The 14,396-nt window shown below is 43.4% G+C and overlaps 1 protein-coding gene across 1 annotated transcript in view; it reads left to right on the top strand.

The window, feature by feature from the left end:
• Positions 1-14,396, top strand: part of MAF (MAF bZIP transcription factor) — a 245,140-nt gene that overhangs the window by 170,360 nt on the left and 60,384 nt on the right. The window lies entirely within an intron of this gene.

The following is a 14,396-nucleotide window of genomic DNA, read 5'->3' as shown; positions in this document are numbered from 1 at the left end:
AAGTACAGTTAAAGAGCAGAAATACACAAGAGGGAAAGACAGTAACTAGGAATTCAAAATGACTCTCCAAAATATTTGCCCTCATAGATTAGTATTGCTTACTAATTTATTGAGGATGAGGCCATTTTATCACTTGAGGTTGAAGAAGATTAATGCAGGACACAGACAAGTAGCAGGACAACAACTCTATGTTACCAGGAAGGAGACAATTCAAACCACATTAGTGGCAACAAATGCAGAAAGTCATAAAAAATGGAGCCTCTGACAACTTAGAGGGTGGAATTGAGTATGTTGCTTGTCTGGCTTGTAAAGTAATTCATATTCCTTTAGTCCACTTCACAAGGCAAATTTTTATTCTCACTACTCAGAAGCAGATAAATGTATTGAGTTATTTTAATGGACACACTAATAAACAGATCTCTGACAAGTACACAAGACACTGTGTTTATGAAGAATGTACATTAAAGAAGAAAATTAACAGTATTGCAGAACCAGCTTTTGTTGGTCATAGTCCCCATTTGTTTGTGCACCAGAAGGAAGAAATATCCTTAACAATTCAGAAAAATGATTCAGAAAAATGGTGTTAATGTTAAACAGGGAGGTGGTGTTTTTTCTGTTTTTTTTTTGCTTTGTAGATGAAGTTTATCATTGCCAAAGTACAATCTTTATGTGGTCAGTGAGGGGGGAGGGAATAGGGGGGAATTGAAATATCTCCCTCGGACTAAGGTACACATTCAACGGCAAACCCGTAAGAAGCACGTGCCTTAAGTCATATTTTAAGAGCTCATTATACTAATTCTTAAGACTAAGTGGGAGACGAAGGTTCATAGTGGTTTAACTCTAGCTCACTGGTTCTTCTTATAACTTCTTCCAGCTGGATTTTCTATCTGACCAAGGTAAATGTGCTTTTTGCACTTGTTCAATAATGTTCCAGTCTTTGCTGGGATGTCTTGGTTTTTCATGTCTAATGAGCATAACCTTTGTATTGCTTAAGTTAATTTTCAGTCTCACATTCTGGCTTTTCACATCACAGCTCATGCAAGAACAGGAGGCTTTTGGGGTGTTGCTGGTATTGCACAATGTTCATGCCACCTGAGGGTGGAGGTGGGGAGGCTGGGTTCAGTATCTCATTTCATACATGGTATTTGGAAAGCCTGGTATTAGGGTATTACATGATTTTCTGCCTTTGTTTTATTGCCATGTTTAGTTTATGTGCTGCATTGAAAGCCTGAGGCTGCTAGATGCAGAGCACCTTCCAGAAGGTGCCGGCCACCACTCGTGTCAATGAGAAGACAACAAATTGAGCCTTGAGGGTGAAATTCACCCCTATGCAGAAGTCCCACACAGCCCCCTGTGTACAATATAAGATACACTTACACTCCATAGAGGGTTGACGTGGGAATTAAGTAGAGCATAGGCTCTAATGTCAACCCTCTTCACTGGGGTGAATTTCACCCTAACTGAATACATTGCATGGGCAGATTTGCAAACCTTACAGGTCAATCACGTTTCGTTTTATATACTATTCCAGCTGAGAAAAAAAATAAGGTTTCCTTTAACTTAACTTACGCTGAAGGTTTGGGTCTTAAAAATATCAAAAACTTCCCTAAGAAGTGAAACAGAAGTTAGCCTCTGAGTGGGCTCTGAAAAGTAAGAGGTTAACACAGAAAAGAATTAAAGGTAGAAAACGCACAAGTGTGTGCTTAGTTCTTCAATCTACTGCTTCATAGCTGTGTTGGCTAGATTGAAACTGGGAAAGTTAAATCGTGATATTCAATGGTGTTTGATAAGAGAAAGGTCACCTCCAATAATATATAGTAGAATTATTCTCCAAAGAGCTCAATTTTAATTATATGCTGGTTTAAGAGTATTACTTTCACAAAACCCTACTACCTGTTTATGCTTCCAAAACCTAATGGAGTTATATTGAATAAATGAAAGGCCCCCAAATCACAGTGACAACTTGTCTTCTAAACTCTGTCTTAGCACAAGTGCCAGTGCTAAAGATTATTGATGCAACTGCTTGCTTTTAGATGCTGAATCACATTAGCCTCCCTCCTGCCCTCCTATTTCATTAAGAATCTGGCTGCAGATCAAAAAATATAATGCCTTCCCCATGCAAGGCCCTGTAACGTCCACAAGCCCTAAAAAACCGATTGGCAGAACATTTCTTTCTTTCTTTTTCATCTGGGATGGGGAGAGAATAAAATGGGGGCAGGATGAGGACAAGAGTTCACCAAGTGAGGCATCCCAGCTTATTAGACAAAGCCAAAACACGAATGTGTATCAATGCTGTATGAACGCTGTGCACAATTTCTGACATTAAATTTGGGGTTTTTAACCCCGAGAGCTAGTCTCTTTTTAAATATAAATACATCTTTTACGTTATTTTTTATAGTATTCTCCAGCAGAATTAAGCTGGATCATTATTAGCACAGTCTATTTTCTATCAGGGAAAAAAAAAACTAGTCATGGAAGGGGACTCCCCAAAGGCTGTGATGGGGCAGAGTCTATGGGTTAAATCCTGCTCTATTGAATTCTGTGAGAGTCCTGCCACTGACTTCAGTGTGTCCAGGATTTCATTCCATGGTTCTAGAAGCTGGCCACGGGACAAGGCCCATCTGCTTGATAGCTGCTCTGGGCTGAACCCACAGATTTTTACCTGTGTTTCATGTCAGGCTGGACTATGGAGCCCGTTATTGATAAACAATAAAATCTAGTTAAGGATATTTCAAAATTTTGTTACTGTTATCAAATGGTTACAGAGTGGCCATATGCTCCCCAAACTGGGAAAGTCACTCTTCTAGGGTCCCTATCAATGTCACGCAGAAGCAGTGCTTAATTTGTAATGAAAGAGGTGCCGGGCTCAAGCAATCATTTTACTTTCATAACTGATGCGGCAAGCCCAAACTGAGAAGCCTAAAGGTGCCAGGGCTCAGCCTTAGCACAAATTAAGCATTACACAGAACAGCATCATCCTTTTATCTGTAAATCTATTCAGACTCTGGTCACCTGGTGGAGCAGCCAACCAGCAGAGTGACAGTGAGCTGGATAAATGTACATGCACCTCAGAAGTCAATGGGGACTCCCACTGATTGCCATTGTGTACGTATCCTCAGGCCTGCTCACTCCATACGTAAAGTGAAATACAAAGGGTTACAGCAGGGGTCGGCAATGTTTGGCACGCGGCTCGCCAGGGTAAGCACCCTGGCGGGCCGGGCCAGTTTATTTACCTGCTGACGCGGCAGGTTCGGCCGATCGCGGCCCCCACTGGCCGCGGTTCGCCGTCCCAGGCCAATGGGGGCGGCGGGAAGCGGCGCGGGCGAGGGATGTGCTGTCCGCGGCTGCCTGCTGCCCCCATTGGCCCAAGACGGCGAACCACAGCCAGTGGGGGCCGCGATCGGCCAAACCTGCCGCGTCAGCAGGTAAATAAACTGGCCCGGCCCGCCAGGGTGCTTACCCTGGCGAGCCACATGCCAAATGTGCCGACCCCTGGGTTACAGAGAAGACAAGGAAAGGGGATTGGTGCAGTAGATGAAGAGAAGAGGGAGAAGTGGGGACTCTTTTCTTTTCCCCTTCCTAGCTGCCAAAAGACTACCATAGTACATCTCCCTGGATCCCAACAATCTGTCCCCTGTGTCTTTGCGTGCACAGAGCCATTGGAAATTTCAACAAACATTTCAACCAGCTTCCCTGTCATCAAGCATTTTTTGACCAGCCCAACATGCAAGTTTTTTTTCTGCTTTGAAACCTGGTCACCTTAAATCTTTGCCTATGTATTGCTTTGCTACAGCTAGCCTCTCTCAACAGGAGAAAACAAGCTATTAAGATAAAGTACCTGAAGATTTTGTTGTTGTGATTATTTATTTTAATAGACTGACATATCCTTTTGACAAGGACTTGAAATACAAATTTAAAAAAGATCAGTATTTCCCCCAAGTAAGTAGAACGTTAAAAATTGCAGTCACGTCTGCATCTGTTTCTTGGTTAAAATCATGCCATAGATTTGCTTTCCCCTCAACATCTGGTTGTGATATCATTATCAGTAAGGAAATACTGAGGTTTGTTTTTGTTTTTTGTCATTCTGACTAGCAGTTGTGCTTAGCAATAGCAAACCAATGTCTTCATTAATGTAGCACTCATGCTAATATCTTGATTTGTAACCTGCAGCTTTTAAGAAATACATTGTTTATTTAGTTATTAACAAATAGCCCAAAGCGTTGATCCGTGCAACTTTTAAAGTTTACTTCATTTGGAAAGTGTTCCATAAAAAGATCAAATTAATTAGGTGCTGCACCTTAAAGTTCATCTTAATTAGCCAATGTTTTTTTTCCCCCTAAGGTTCCAGGACTTTGTTAGAATTCAGCATGCATGAACTGGAGTGCTCACAGAGTGACAATTAGTTAACTGTTCTTGGTCCCATTGACTGCAATAAGAACAGGATTGGGCCTATGAACCAATGCATGAAGCTAGCTGCAAGGAGATGCAATTAAACATTTTCAGAAGCATATCTCACCCACACTCTACATTTATTTCAAATGAGGAGAATAACTCTGTGTTAGAGCAGTACCTATGCGTATCATGTTTATTATTTTTCCCCCCACGTAAATTAATTTAGCTGTTTTTCCATAGCCATTCACATATTCCATTTCATTTCCTTCATTTCACAACTAATTTGTGGGATTGGTTTGATAGTCAGCTATTACCTTGATTTGGACATATATACCTCTCTTCCCATTTCGTGTTTTCATAGTTGAGCAAACAGTGGTATGGTTCTTTATGCAATGTTGTCAAATAGGGCTATACCAATAAAATATGAGAATCTTTCAATAGAACATATATGCTTTAAGAGGAAGGTTCCAAGAGGTTATTTTCATTATTCTTGCAACTATACAAGCATTCTAATGTAGCGCTTGGAAAGTTATTCTGTTAGATGGGAAAACTGATTTAATGTGCTGCAGAAATTATGTTAAAGGAATGTATAGAAACATTTCCCATAACAAAATTAGAACATTTAGTACAATAATATTTGAGATGTCTGGAGTCATCTGTAGTAAGTACCGAAATACTACCATGATGGGTACTATAGAAAATACTAGGTAGATAGATTTCACTCTACCTAATAAAAGCTAGTGCAGGAATGGTGGGGACTTTGGGCCCAATTTTTAAAGGTGGCTAGGTGCCTAAAGATGTATGACTAGTGAGATTTTTCAAAAGTATTTAGTCACCTAACTTTTAGTGTAATCATGTGGAGTTAGGCACCTAGGTGCTTTCGAAAAATCCCAGTGGGTGTCTATTGGCATCTTTAGGTGCCTAAATACATTTAAAATCTGGCCTGTCGACTATGGAAATGTCAATTGCTCTGCTGATTGACTGAAGCCAATGAGTAATTCATGGCTTTCTATGGATGGCTCTGCTTTCAACACTCACCCAGAGGACAATGTAGTTGGTTTTCATGAGCTCATTCCTCAGACAGTGTATCTTGACCCACCATGAAATGTTAAAAAGTGCCTAAGTCCCATTGATCTTCATTGACTATGACTGTTAACCAAGGGCCAAGTCCTGGACGTAGGCACAAAGCCTGAGCACAATGGCTTTCCTTTATGTGCAAACTGAGTCCAACAGTACAGGGCTGGAGTGCGGAATCCTGACCTCCCCTGCTACAGGAGTCGTCACGGCTCCCAAACACACACAACAGACCAGCATCTCCCAAAGACATCACTGACCTACAGCATCTCAGCTGAGGCACCAGTGTTCTCGTCATGACTGATGATAAGGAGATGGGAGAGTCGTCATCAGCCTCCATAGTTTTCCTGTGTTACAGGCTGTGGTGCACCAGTGAATTTTTTTCTTCCCTTAGAGCTTGGTAGTAGTCTAAATGATGCTGCCTATATATGATTCTGTGCCTTCTGGAAAGATTTTATTCCCAGGCATATTAATGAAAAGGCAGCCTTCCAGTTCATGTCCCCAAATTTGCAAGTACAGACCACATGTGCCCTGCAAGCCTCTGGATGAGAGGAGAGGGTTTTGTAGTTGGACATTTCAGGGAAATTCCGTTCAAAAGCATGACATGGATCTCAAGCCGGATCCATCTCCGTGTGGAACTTTCATTGACTTCCCTGGTCAAGACCAGGCCCATGGTCTGTTTCAGTGACCCATTGCATGCATAGGTGTGCTGATTTCTGTAATCCAGCATAGACATTTTGGTGCCACATACAATTATAGAGACGAATGACCTGCTACTGTAAACAGGTGACTCCACTGAAACTAACGGAGCTGTGCCCATTTAAACTATCAGAGAATCTGTCCCACGTTGGTTTTCTAGCTTCTCTGCTACCATCCAAAAGTGAAACCTATTGCACCTCAGAGGAATGGCTATTAAACATAGATTATTGGGGGAGGGGCGTTCAGGAGGGTAATGACATTTTTGATCATTCCACTTTGACCCTTTCACCAGTGCCTCCTCGAGCCTGAGTTTGTTTTGCTTATAGTTCCCCTCAGAAAAAAATATCTGCAGAAAGTTTTATCTTTTGTTTACCTCTTTTTGTGTGTCGTGGTGATGTAGATTTTTAACTCTCTCAAAAATTACAGGTGATATTAAGTATGCTGAGATGGTACATGGAGATATAACTAAGAGTAATGGAATGAAAATGAGCCAAGGAACTTTGTGGCTGAATAGCAGGAGACACTAGATGTCCATTAAAGTGAGGAATAGTCTCCCCAGGGAAGTGGTGGGAAACTCATCCCTTGAATCATTGACAACTAGACTGGCAAAGCACTTGCAAATATTGTAGGAGTGCAAATTCTCCATTGGGAGGGCCACGGACTTGATAACCTACCAGGGCTTTTCCTTTTGGGTACCTCAGCGCAGTATCTTAGCACTTCACAGTCATTTATTTATTTAGGTATTTATTATCCTCACAACATCCCCGCTGAGGCAGGGCAGGTGCGGCAAAGGGTAAGTGAGGTCACTTTCCCATGGCCTCATAGGCAGTCTGAGCCTGAGCTTGGGATTGAATTCTTGTCTCCCAAATCCCAGTCAGTGGCTTGTCCATGAGACAATTCTTTCTCCGTCATGGCTTCTTATAGTCTTTTAAGATATATCCCTTCCGTTGCTGATAAAGCTGTTGCTGAGAAGAGAGGCAATATTTTATCCTTTTCTCAAAACTCTTTAAAGGAGCATGCCTGATTCACTGATAGCCTTTTACAAGTTAAACAACGTTTTAACTGAAATTGCTGCAGAGATGGAAGCATTAAGGATATTTGATAACGTGATAATGAAAAAACACATCAGCTTAAATCTTTTGTTTGTTTGTTTGTGTGTTTATTTAACAGGTAAATTCCTAAATATCATTTTCACCACTGGAGATTTGCACACTGAAATTGTTTTGAGAGAGAGGAAAGCTGTTCTGAGGAGGGTGGTGGTTTTTTTTGCTGAATACAGTTCTACAGGGTTACCCATGCAGGAAGCGCCAATATATCTCCAGTTTCGATCAGATGCAGGGGCGAACCTGAGAGGCAAAATTTGAAACCCAGAAAGTCCCTTAATGAGGTAGCACTTTTGATGAGTGCTTTGCCAAGCTCCCCATTTGAAATGTTTGCCTCCATCCAGTGAATGCCAGTGAACACCTACTCCTGCCAAGAGTAACTTGGTACTGACTTCACTAGTATCACAATGCAGTATTTAAATAATTTGACAAGGCTATTTGGAAATCTCCCACGGATTGCTCAAGGCAGTAATTTTCCTGTTGGAAGCCTATTAGGATTTACTGTTTCTCAAAGATAATATTGCCTCACCCCATTGCTTGAAGAATATGTATAAGCAGATATGTGTACGTTGATGTATGAAATGGTGGAAAGCAGTGCTTAGTGTGAAGCATTGTGCAAAGAGGTGCTGTGCAAGATTCTCCACACTGTCTGCCAGTTGCTGTGCCAGTCGGTCCTGTCCTGTGACACCCCTGTAATCCCAGGCCTGAGTTATGCCTGAGCGGAGGCATTTGTTTGGGCCAAAGAGTGATTCTTCAGAGACTAGTTGTAGAGACCATAAGTGCTTTAATTTTTTACAGCGGGGCTTTGCTATGCTAGCTACACTTTGCGACACTAGCAATTGTCATGCTTATCACCGTGAGAAGTCAATGTGATTTCTACTCAAGTTGCTGCACCCTGTAATAAGTGACTGGAGCCAGAGGCGACAAGGGTAGGGGAGGGAACACGTGGGGTCAAGTGCTGCTCCCCCCCCCACCCCGATTTCTGTCTTTCTTTTAGCACAGAGGTTTTCAAACTGTGGGGTGTGCCCAAAACGGTTGCCTCCTGCCAGAAGCCAGCAGATTGGAAGCTGGTGGGAGCCACCCGGGCCCCTGGCTCCCCACACTGTGGGAACTAGGGGCTGGCTGGCTGCCTGGCTGCCTGGCAGCTGTCCCTGTCCTACTTCCCGAGCTGGGCCGCCTCTGCACAGCCAGGTGCTCCCCAGGCAGGGCAGGCGGTAGGTACAGCTCTGAGCTGCTCCCTAATGCATTCTTGCCTCTTTCCCAAAGGAGCCTGGCGCTGGCCTCTGCCAACCGAGCCCGGCTGCCATGTGATGCCCTGGCACTCCTGGCTCTGCTGCTCCTCTTGAGCCCAGAGGCAATGCATAGGGCAGTCATGTACCCCACACACACACACAACCATCAAGAGTTACATGTCATCTCTGTCTGGAGCATCAAGTCCAAGGTTTATATTTGACTACAGTACCCAAAGGTGGAAGGCTATTGGTTTATTTAGGCCCCCTAATGCCTTTGGACCAAAGACTCTGTATTTCTTGCTCTCATTTCTGACTCACTGAAGACCCTCCAAAGCGATGGAAATACAATGGCTCCACAATAAGGGGTAGCGGAATGGCAGTTAGGCAGTTAAGTTGCAAACTTAGGTTTTGTGCGGTGTGTACTTGTGGAAGTGGGGGAGGGGTGTGAATTAACTCTGTTTAATTTAATGTATTGATTTTATTTACATTTGTAGAGCTACTATCTGAAATTTACAACAGTTATGAATCAGAATTCAAAACAGTGCAGTCAGGGCCTTCTCCAAAGCCCATGGAAGTCAAGCCCATTCTGCATGCTCTGTTTTCCTGGTTATTGCACACGGATTTGGAATTGAAACTGAAGAACATAATCTAACCTTGTGACAAAAGGCTTGTCCTCATCTGCATTGGCATGGCAGAGCCCTCTACAAATGAGGCCAAGATGTCATGTTTCTGATTTCTTCGAGAATGGATTTTACTTGATTCACTGTGTCTGTACCTAAGAAGCAGAGCAAACTCATCTGTATCCACACATTTTGCAGATACATATGCAATCAATATCCTTTAAGCTATAGTGTATGTTACAGTTATGGCATCAGGCTATTAACCTTTGGTTATTTGCATTATTATCAATTTTCTAAATCCTGGGAGTTAAGTAAAGAGAAGATTTTCCATTATGTTGAAGCTTGAAGTTGTCTGGTATGAATTTTGCAAAGCATTCAAATGCTTCATTTTCAGCCAATTTGTTACTAAGGTTATATTCTGTATGAATATTTTCACACAAAATTACTTGCTGCTAGCTAAATAAGTATGTCGATGACCTATTAATTTATGGCACGCATTTAGAGCTGGGAACAAATTTATAAAAAAATAAAACCTTACATTCTTTTTCCCTTATGAATTGTACCAACATTTGTTTTCATTTCCCTGTAGTCGTGCTTCATGTGTCAGAAGCTGTGTTCAACCCTTTTTTTTCTTTTAGTAGAAACAAGAAATAGCTAACTGAAGTTCAGCTTCTGTCAGCTATTATGAGCAACACTTTAAAATGAGGGATGAATCCAAATAAAATATTTTAACTATGCAATGTTTTATCAAAATCTAGGGGAGAAAAGGTTTACTTCTTAAACAGTCATTTGAGCGCTAAAACTTACGTATTCACCAAGGCCCCTTAAAGTTAAACAGAAAAGCAATAGCTATCAACACATTATAACAGAAAGCAGAACTCCCTACTAGCTAGTACACAGAACTTTGTATTATGCTTGAAACTGTAAATGTTAAAAAATACATGGACTTTAAAAACACTTTTCCCCTCAAGTTCTGTAGTTAAGAATTCCTCATGCCAGTGAGTGAATTGATATAACCAAGATAATAGAAATTCTTGCTCTTCATTTGATGCTACAGCAACTGTGGTGGGACCAATCTTGAAAAGCCTCATTTCATTCATACTACTGAAGTAATCCAAACTCCAAATGGGACCATAGGTTTGTGCCAGCAGATCAAAATGCAGCCCTAATGCCTGATCCAAAGCCCAAGGAAGTCAGTGGAAAGACTCCCATAGACTTCAAAGGGCTTTGACCAGGCCTCCAATGAGTAAGGACTACTAAGTGGTGCTGCTTCATCCGGACAATATGTTAAACCAATTCTTATAGTCTGCACTGGCTCCCAGCCACTTAAGTACATATTCGGAGTCCAAGGCAGGCTTGTACAGACCACGCTGCGGCAGCTTCATTGCTATTGTTATTCAAGCTAGCTAGATCAAAGCTATCTTGGGTATTTCTACATGTGCTGTAGTCACACCTCTGATTGCAGTGTAGACATACCCTGAGTAGAGCTTACAGTGCTGGGTTTATCTACTAAGTCCCAAATCAGTGATACTCAGACTGGGGTTCGCGAGCCACAAGGCTCTATAATGTGTCTCCTTTGGATCTTTGCAGCACATGATATTAAAACACGGTGTGATTTAATTATTAGTCTAGCTAAGTTATTAACCAATCAGGATGCTTTTACTATGTTATTAACCAGTTGTAGTTGATAAAATAATAATACTGGGTCAGTCGTTTTGCTGTGAGAATAATATATAAAAATAGTAAATGAAACAATGAATTCACACAACTGTGGCTTTTTGGGGTAATGTTGATCGTTAATTTGGCTCCTGAACCACTGAGTATCACTGTCCTAAAGGGCTATGGATGTGGAGGCCAACAGACTGCCTTTCTCTGCATGTGTACTACCGCAGGGGCACTTGAACAAACAGTTCCCTGGTTTAACTCAGAGCAGTCTGGGGACAGGGTATTTTCCACTTGTTCTCTCCCGTAGCCTGCTAGGCTGTATGTGGTGACTTTCAGTGCAAGCTGCAAGGCTAATCTATTGTATGGATGGGGGTGGAATGACAGGGGTGATACAGGAGGTTGGTTGCCATTTCTGTAGGGTGTTTTTTTGTGGCAAGGGTCAATGTGATCGATAAATGTTCTTATACTCGATATTTTTATGCTATGGTTGTGTATAAATTATAAAGCACCTACAGCTAGGACTAGGGCTCAGGGCTGTTCTCTTACAGCTAGCAGCCAGTGATCACAAGGAGATCTCCAGCAGCTGGTGAGTGCCCAGGGTGTAGAGACTGGAGTTGTTATGCCAGCAGTATTCCACCAAAGGATTCCCCCATACTGGAGGAATCCTCTACTTACTTATGGGTAAGCTCACACTAAGATTGCTTCCCTCTGCCAGAGTGACATCATGAGCAAAAGACCTAGACTGTAAAGTTGATTTTACGAGCAGGTCAGACTATCTGTTATGAATGATATTCGTTATGCGGCTAGAGCCTGATTTGGTTAGTGACTCATTTGCAAACCCCTCCTGATTTCTAAGTGTTTCCCCAAATGATTTTGATAAACAGTTTTCAGCCTATTAGTTGTTTGTGAGCTGATCACTCTGAATATGGGTCGGTGTTGTGTGAATAGTCTTTAAAGTGAATAAAAATCTGTCAGTCAGAAGCATTTTGGGGATGAAAATCAGTCTGACTGCAATTTTTAAACTTCGGGAATTTATGAGTGTTGGCGCATATATTTGTCAATCACCCAAGTGCTTACAAATAATGAAAATAGCACCAAAAGTATTTGCAGATCAGGTATTTTGACTATTTGACCAAGTTCTCTCTGTTTTTTAAAACAATTTTCTAGTAAGTAACAGAGCTGGCAGACTTTGCAGACAATCTGTTCTGCTATTGCCCTTTCAAACTGCAGGCATTTGACACTGTCCCTTTTCTTCTGACAACTTTTTTCTTCATTTTTTTTCCTACCAAGTCAGTAGTATATGTCCTGCTCTTAGAGCCATTGTTAGTTATGGGTCAAACCAAAAACCAGCCAAGCCTAACCTCTGTGTTCTTGAAAATCATCCCCGTCTTACTAGAGTCTACTAGTGATGTCATAGATGGCTGAACAATTGTAAGCCTCCTGCAGTTCTCAGGGGAGCTGTCAAAATCCTTATTCATTGAGGAGCCCAACTAATAGAAACAGTCCACCTGCTCCAGGGTGACTCTGTCTCTCTCCACTGTGATGCTTGCAGGGATGTGATCCTTGCCTGTTGTCATGACCTTGTTTTATTGGATGTTCTAATAGAAGCTGAAATGGATATTAGCTGTAATTACTCATTCCACAAGATTCTGTAGGTCACTCTTTGTACCAGAGTTGAGAACCTTCATTGTCTACATTGCTTAAATTACTGAACATTGTGCCATCAGTTCTGAATTAGTGCTCATTAATGAGCTTGTGGTTCTAGAAATTCCCTATTTATTATTCAGAGGCCAAGTATAATTCAGGCAGCTGCAATGCAACATTACTCGCATGACTTTTGATCTGTCATGGAAGGACCTTTTTTTCAATGCAAGAGGGAGGCATATAGCAAACAAAGGAGGAATATATTTTTTCTTCCAGCTTGAAATCTCTCTCTCAGTTGCCAGACTTTATGTTGAAGCAGAAATGTTCTATTTTTTTAATATGCACGAATGCCTACTTGGTACTGAGCAGATAATTCCAAGATCATATTAAATTTCTCGGTAATCCTGGAGATGACTGGGCAGTGTATTAACCCATACAGCACATTACATACTCTTCTCTTTTGCAGCTTCTGTCCTTCCCTGAGCATAGGAATCCAACACACTGAAGCGTCATCTCAGTCTGTTAGTTCCCACTGTACTGAGCGGGGATAATTACCCTCTTTGTTTTCTAACGTGTCTCCGAAAGGTTAAGTACCGTTTAATTTAGTTTGCAGGGAACTGTAAGTGGTAGGTGTGAATTTGGTTATGATATAGTTAAACACAGTGGGCCCATGATTGATTTCAGTGGGCCAGATTTTGCTCCTCTTCCACACAATGGGCCCCATCCTCACCTGCTGTAAATCAGTGTTGCTCCACTGACTTCAGTGAAGCTATATTGATTTGCACCAACTGAATATTTGGCCCCAGAGGTAGGACTTTGTGTATGCAATTTACAGAGTAAAGTTATTACGCTGTTATTAAGAGTAGCAGACTCAGACCCAATAGGATTTGTTTTTCTTGTGCAAAAGAGGGAGATTAATGTTCTTTTGGGGGTCATCCAGCCTAGGCTGTCTCTCAATCTCCTGATGCCCAAATGTGGTACAATGATGGTGAGGGTGGACACTAGAAAGAAGAGACTGCAAGACACTTTCAGCCATGTGAAATTGATAGGGTTGCCAACTTTCTACTCCCACAAAACCAAACACCCTTGCCCCGTCCCACACCTCTCCCCTCCTCTGAGGCCCCACCCATGACCCGCTCCTTCCTCGAGGCCCTGCCCCCGCTCACTCCATCACCCCTCCCTCTGTCGCTTGCTCTCCCCACCCTCACTCACGTGCTCATTTTCACTGGGCTGGGGTGTGGGAGGGGGTGAGGGCTTCTGCTGGGGGTGCAGGCTCTGGGGTGGGGCCCAAAATGAGTTCAGGGTGCGGGAGAGGGGGTTGAAGAGAGGCTGAGGCAGTGGATTGGGATGTGAGAGGGCGTGAGAGCTCTGGCCGAGGGTGCAGCCTCTGGGGTGGGGCCAGGGATGAGGGGTTTGGGGTGCAGGAGGGGTCTTTGGGCTGGGGGGTGCAGTCAAGGGGTTTGGAGTATGGGAGGGAGCTCTGGGCTGAAGCAGGGGTTAGGGTGTGGAAGGAGGTACAGGCTCTGGGCTGGGGGTGTGGGTTCTGGGATAGGGCCATAAATTAGGGGTTCAGGGTGCAGGAGGAGGCTCCAGGCTGGGGGGTGAGGGCTCCGGCTGGGGGTGCGGGCTGGGGGTGAGGGGCTTGGGGTATAGGAGGATGCTCCGGGCTGGGATTGAGGAGTTCGGAGGGCAGGAAGGGGATCAGGGCTAGGGCAGGGGGTTGGGGCATGGGATGGGGCTGGACATGAGGGGTTTGGGGTGTCGGTCGGTGCTCCGGGCTGGGACCGAGGGGTTCGGAGGGCAGGAGGGGGATCAAAGGGCTGGGGTAGGGGGTTGGGGCATGGGGGGAAGTGAGGGCTCTGGCTGGGGGTGCGGGCTCTGGGGTGGGGCTGGGGATGAGGGGTTTGGGGTACAGGAGGGTGCTCTGGGCTTGGGGGGTGGAGCCGAGGGGTACAGAGTATGGGAGG

Source organism: Chrysemys picta, chromosome 14 (assembly GCF_011386835.1).
Source record: "Chrysemys picta bellii isolate R12L10 chromosome 14, ASM1138683v2, whole genome shotgun sequence".
Classification (NCBI taxonomy): domain Eukaryota; kingdom Metazoa; phylum Chordata; order Testudines; family Emydidae; genus Chrysemys; species Chrysemys picta.
The sequence above is the reverse complement of the archived record's forward strand: the minus strand, read 5'-3'. Positions and strand labels throughout refer to the sequence as shown.